The sequence below is a fragment of the Pituophis catenifer genome, unplaced genomic scaffold (assembly GCF_029215685.1).
Source record: "Pituophis catenifer annectens isolate HBS135680 unplaced genomic scaffold, rPitCat1.0.hap2 SCAF_15, whole genome shotgun sequence".
Taxonomy (NCBI): Eukaryota; Metazoa; Chordata; class Lepidosauria; order Squamata; family Colubridae; genus Pituophis; species Pituophis catenifer.
This window is the reverse complement of record NW_027256895.1, coordinates 6,028,770-6,034,769: the sequence shown is the minus strand read 5'-3', so window position 1 is coordinate 6,034,769 and position 6,000 is coordinate 6,028,770.

Sequence of the window (6,000 nt, the reverse complement as noted above, 5' to 3'; positions counted from 1 at the left end):
CTCTTACCCTATGTAATTCACGCTCCAATTATGACCCTGTCCCCCCCTCCCTCAGGGTGTGTTATCAATCACATTCACCAATGGAGCAATTTTGTGGGTTGTAGAGGTCGCTCCCCTCCAGCTGCTGTAGGTGACCATGGGATACAGCCTTGAGAGAGATAAGTGGGGAATGTGCATCTGTCTTTGGCTGCTGTGCCATTTCGCCGGTTTCCCATCCCCCCTGGCCTATGACAACTCGAGAGCAGGCCAGGGATGCTTTGTGAGTTGATGATGGATGGATGGATGGATGGATGGATGGATGGATAGATGATAGATGATAGATGATAGATAGATAGATACTGTATATATATTTGTGACAAAGCAATACATCACAGAGTAGAGTACAGTACAGAGTAGGTAAGATAGATAGATAGATAGATAGATAGATAGATAGATAGATAGATAGATAGATAGATGGATGGATGGATGTGGATGGATGGATGGATGGATGGATGGATGGATGGATGGATGGAAGGATGGATGGATGGATGGATAGATAGATAGATAGATAGATAGATAGATAGATAGATAGATAGATAGATACTGTATATATATGTGACAAAGCAATACGTCACAGAGTAGTGATAGTTTTAATGATAAAATTAAGGAAAAATGAATGATGGTATTATTATTAAGCATACAAAAAATATTATGATTAGCAGTGAAATGATAAAATTAAACAATGGGAGAATAGATAATGAAAGAATATATTTTAATGTAAACATGTGTAGTAATAGTAGAATCACACAGTTTGGTTGATTGGAAAGAACACGAATAGATTTCTTCTATATGTTAAGATGATTGTGATTGGTACTAGAAGTGTACATCGAAACACTGAACAATGAAAGAATGAAGGATGAAACTTTAATATAAATAGATGTGAAGAGTTAAATAAGGGAAATACGAATAAGAAAGCAGGTGAAAGATGGAAGATAGAAAAGAAAAGTCTTTGAATATTACGGGGACATGGGGGAAAAGTTAAAATAGGGATAGAAATAAGAGGGGAATAATAGTATATATATATATATATATATATATATATATATATATATATATATATATATGCGATATTTTTGCAATCAGGGTTTTTTCCTATGTTGAAAGATGTTAAAATGGCCATGGTGGGATGAAATCTCTATTCATCGCTTTCAGGCCTGACAGACATTTTATGTTGTTTCTTCTGAGACTTATGGGAGACTGGGATAGCACTATTTCGGCCTTCTTGGACCTCTTCAGCCAGACACACCCATATTTTATGACTCCTCCCTGTAGAGGTCAAATATGTATTTCTTTTAATTCATAGGTATAAATGTGCGATATTTTTGCAATCAGGGTTTTTTCCTATGTTGAAAGATGTTAAAATGGCCATGGTGGGATGAAATCTCTATTCATCGCTTTCAGGCCTGACAGACATTTTATATACATTATATATATATATATATTAATATAACAAGATATATATATTAATATAACAAGATATATGTAATAATAAAAGGGTCTGGTGGCTCAGCAGACTAAAAGCATTGTGATTAACATCAGCTGTCTGAAATTACTGTAAGTTCGAATCTCACCAGGCTCAAGGTTGACTCAGCCTTCCATCCTTTCTAAGGTAGGTTAAATGAGGACCCAGTTTGTGGGGGCAATAAACTGACTTTGTATAAATATACAAAAGTACGAAGGCTATTGCTTAACGCATTGTAAGCCGCCCTGAGTCTCCGGAGAAGGGCGGCATATAAATCAAATTTAAAAAAAAAAAAATAAGGGGGAGGTCTAGAAATTGAAGGGCGGCAGTATTAGGTATGTTTAAACAATATGAAACAATGAAAATGAAATGTAATAACTATGAATAATAATATTATGTCTATTTGTGATACCCAGGTATCACACTATTCACACATTGATATGTATAAATAATATAAAATAAAAAACTTGGGGGGGGGTAGGAAAAAATGCATTTTCATAGAAACATGATCCAACTGGTACCATGTGGAAAGAACTCAAAGTAGAATAATAGTTGGCCACCAACCAAATTATGGCTAGGCGCTGTGGTGATGCAGTGGTTAGAATGAAGTATTGCGGGCTAACTCTGCTCACTGCCAGGAGTTCGATCCTGACTGAATCAAGTTGCCTTAACCTTCCATCATTCTGAATAGAAAACCCAGATTGTTGGGGGGGCAATAGGCTGACTCTGTGAACGACTTAGAAAGGGCTGTAAAGCACTGTGAAGTGGTATATCACTCTAAGTGCTATTGCTATAAAGTGAAACACGATCTGCTGATGCAAAAGTATGAATTCATGTCTGTCAAATAGTGTGATCTTTGTTATTTTGACTGGAATGGTGTGATTGAAAGTTGGCCTTATTAGCAAGCTTCTAATGAACTACACTCATTGTATATACTGAATGTCATGCTCAAGCATGTCTTGCAAAACCTGGTATAAAAGACCTGTCAATCATCCCAGCTTGGTCCATTAGAAAAGAAAGACTCTTTTGTGTCTGACAGCTGCTGTCACTTCCAGACCCTGCCATGAACTGCTCCTGCGGCAGGGTAATCCCCCTTGAAATTGGGTGTTACTCTGGCATCGGTCGGGTTTGTTTAAGCATTCAAGCCTCTCTCTCAGGCACCCCTCGACTGCCAGCTGGGCCTGCAGAAAATATTGGTTTTATGGGACTTACTCTAAACAGCTTTTCCTGCTTTCCTTTTTCAAGCAACCTAAGAAAATTGCCCATCCGCCAGCAATGGCAAACAGAATTTTAGAAAGGCCAAAAGGGTGAGGAGGATAATAAAAATACTCAGGTGTGTATGTCTATTTGTGTCAATGAATCAGTATAAAGGTCTTTTTTTAACTTAAAGATTTAAGTTAAAGCTTAAGTTTAAATCTTTAAGTTAAAAAAAAAGAAGTGAAACTTCGAACCGGGTGAGAGACGATGGATAGAAAGAATCTTAAAAAAAAAAAAGAAGAAGAAGAAAGAAAGATTGGCTCTACTGAGAATTAGAATAGAGTAAGAAATTAGAAACGGGGGAATATTGTTATACATATTTTTACATAGCACATTTAAAGTGAATGTTAGAGGTTAAGATTAGATTTTGAAAAAGAATGTTATCAGATTCGCCCAAGAATAATGTTATGACTATTAGAAGGATGTAGCAAATATTGAATAATTGAAAAGGGAAGGAATATGTGCTGATGTAAAAGTATGTATAATAACATTAGACCATGTAAGTTTGACCAATGTAATAACTTTTATTTGTAGTAATATGGGTTTTGTATCAAAATGAATGACACTCAGAAGCCACACTGTCCATGCAATGATATTGATGATATTGATGTATGTTTAAAAAAAAAAAAAACCTTAGCTCAAAAAAAAAAAAAAAGACTCTTAGGCTATTGCTATGGAATACATAAATGAAAAATGTCTTGACTTTTCTTCCAGATATGGATGATTGTTTGGAATGTTCACAAGATCATTATCCAAATAAAGAAAAGAAAGGATGCATCCTGAAACCGGTCGTTTTTCTAACCTTTGAAGAAACGTTAGGACATTCTTTAGCCTCAACTTCTGTTTGTTTCTTCCTCTTGACATCTTGGGTACTTGGAACTTTTATGAAGCATAGGAATACTCCTATTGTCAAAGCCAACAACCGGTCCCTCACCTACACCCTGCTTGTCTCTCTTCAGATCTGTTTTCTTTCCTCTTTGCTCTTCCTCAGTCAACCTGGCAAAGTGTCCTGCCTTCTCCGACAACCAACTTTTGGCATCACCTTCTCAGTGGCCATTTCTAGTGTATTGGCCAAAACCATCACTGTGGTTGTGGCTTTCATGGCTACTAAACCAGGATCTCAGATGAGGAGATGGGTGGGAAAAAGATTGGCTTTTTGGGCTGTCTTTTCCTGTTCTCTCTGCCAAGTGTGTATTTGTATTCTTTGGTTGTCAACATCACCTCCATTCCCTGAGTTGGACATGCACTCAGAGCTCCAAGAAATGATTTTACAATGCAATGAGGGGTCAGCTTTCTTCTTCTACTGTGTCTTGGGCTACATGGGTATCTTGGCCATCGCCAGCTTTATTGTGGCTTTCCTTGCCCGTAAATTACCTGACAGCTTTAATGAAGCCAAGTTCATCACCTTCAGCATGTTGGCCTTTTGCAGTGTGTGGATCTCCTTCTTTCCAGCCTATCTGAGCACCAAAGGAAAAGCCATGGTAGCTGTGGAGGTCTTCTCCATCTTGGCCTCCAGTGCTGCATTACTGGGATGCATATTCTTGCCAAAGTGCTTCATCATTGTTTTGAGGCCTGACCTCAACCACAGGGAGCAACTCATAAAGCGAAATTAGTACCCCATGTGTTCTTTCTTGCAAGGAAAAATTGCGGACAAAAAAAAAATAGAACATTTGATTGCTGCCTAGAAGAAACCTATAGAAGTAGTTATTTCTTTCAAAATTTTCTTTCAAATAATCCTTTATGGAGGATTATTATGTTTACTCCTAGACGGGGAAGAAATGGAGGCAATGACAGATTTTATTTTCCTGGGTTTCAAGATCACCGCAAATGGGGACTGCAGCCAAGAAATTAAAAGACGCTTGCTCCTGGGGAGGAAAACTATGGCAAATATAGATAGCTTACTAAAAAGCAGAGACATCACCCTGCCAACAAAAGTGAGTATAGTCAAGGCTATGGTTCTCCCAGTTGCAATGTCTGGCTGTGAAAGTTGGACCATAAGGAAGGCTGAGCACCAAAAAATTGAGGCCTTTGAGCTATGGTGCTGGAGAAGACTTCTGCGAGTCCCTTGGACTGCAAGGCGATTAAACCAGCCAGTCCTAGAGGAGATGAACCCTGACTGCTCTTTAGAGGGCCAGATCCTGAAGATGAAACTCAAATACTTTGGCCACCTAATGAGAAGGAAGGACTCACTGGAGAAGAGCCTAATCCTGGGAAAGATTGAGGGCAAAAGAAGAAAGAGACGGCAGAGAATGAGGTGACTGGATGGAGTCACTGAAGCAGTCGGCGGGAGCTTAAATGGACTCCAGAGAATGGTAGAGGACAGGAAGGCTTGGAGGAACAATGTCCATGGGGTTGTGATGGGTCGGACATGACTTCACTACTAACAACAACAACAAATTATGTTTACTGAGATTTATTATGGGCATCCATTCCAAAAGAAGTGTTCAGGCTGCTACATTTTCAACCATTCATTTAACCTAACCCTTTCTTATTTTGAATGTACTGTATAAGATTGTGAGTTTCTATCTCTTTTTATTCCAAGGGATTTGAAATAAACATGTATTTAACACAATATCAGAAGGTATCAGTTTTGGATTGGTTAGGTTTGTTTGAAATTTAGTATTTTTGGATTTTTTAAAAATCTGTACATATAATGTTACTTCAAAAAGTTTTTCTGCTGACTCTCTGTCCATCTGACTCTCTATCCAGCCAACTATTTCTATTGCAACTTATCATCATATTATTAACTTAATGATACAGAAAATTTAGTGAAACAAAATGTATTCTTCCTGCTACCTCATCATTTATTCAAAGTGTATCCTGTCTTATTACCATAATCAAGAATGATTTGATCTGATAAATGAGAAGTATGCATTTTACATGCGGACATGTGATGTGACACCCAGAAAAATATAGCATACTTCACTTAATCCTCCAAGGAAAAATTAAAGGCAAACGAGGTCCAGGCAGAAGAAAAACATATTGGCTTCAAAATCTAAGAGACTAGTTTGGACAAAACTCGGCAGCACTTTTTCGTGAGGCTGTTGATAAAAATAGGATTGCCAACATGATTGCCAACAACTGATGATAAGTATGGCACAAGAAGAAGGAGATTTTACATGGAAACTAAAAGTGAAATTTAGCCCAAATCGTAGAAGATGTAGAGCCCTTTTGTGATGACCCAGGGTATGACACAAAGGCAACACAGCCAGAGAACCGATATGAGTCCCTTTATTATCACC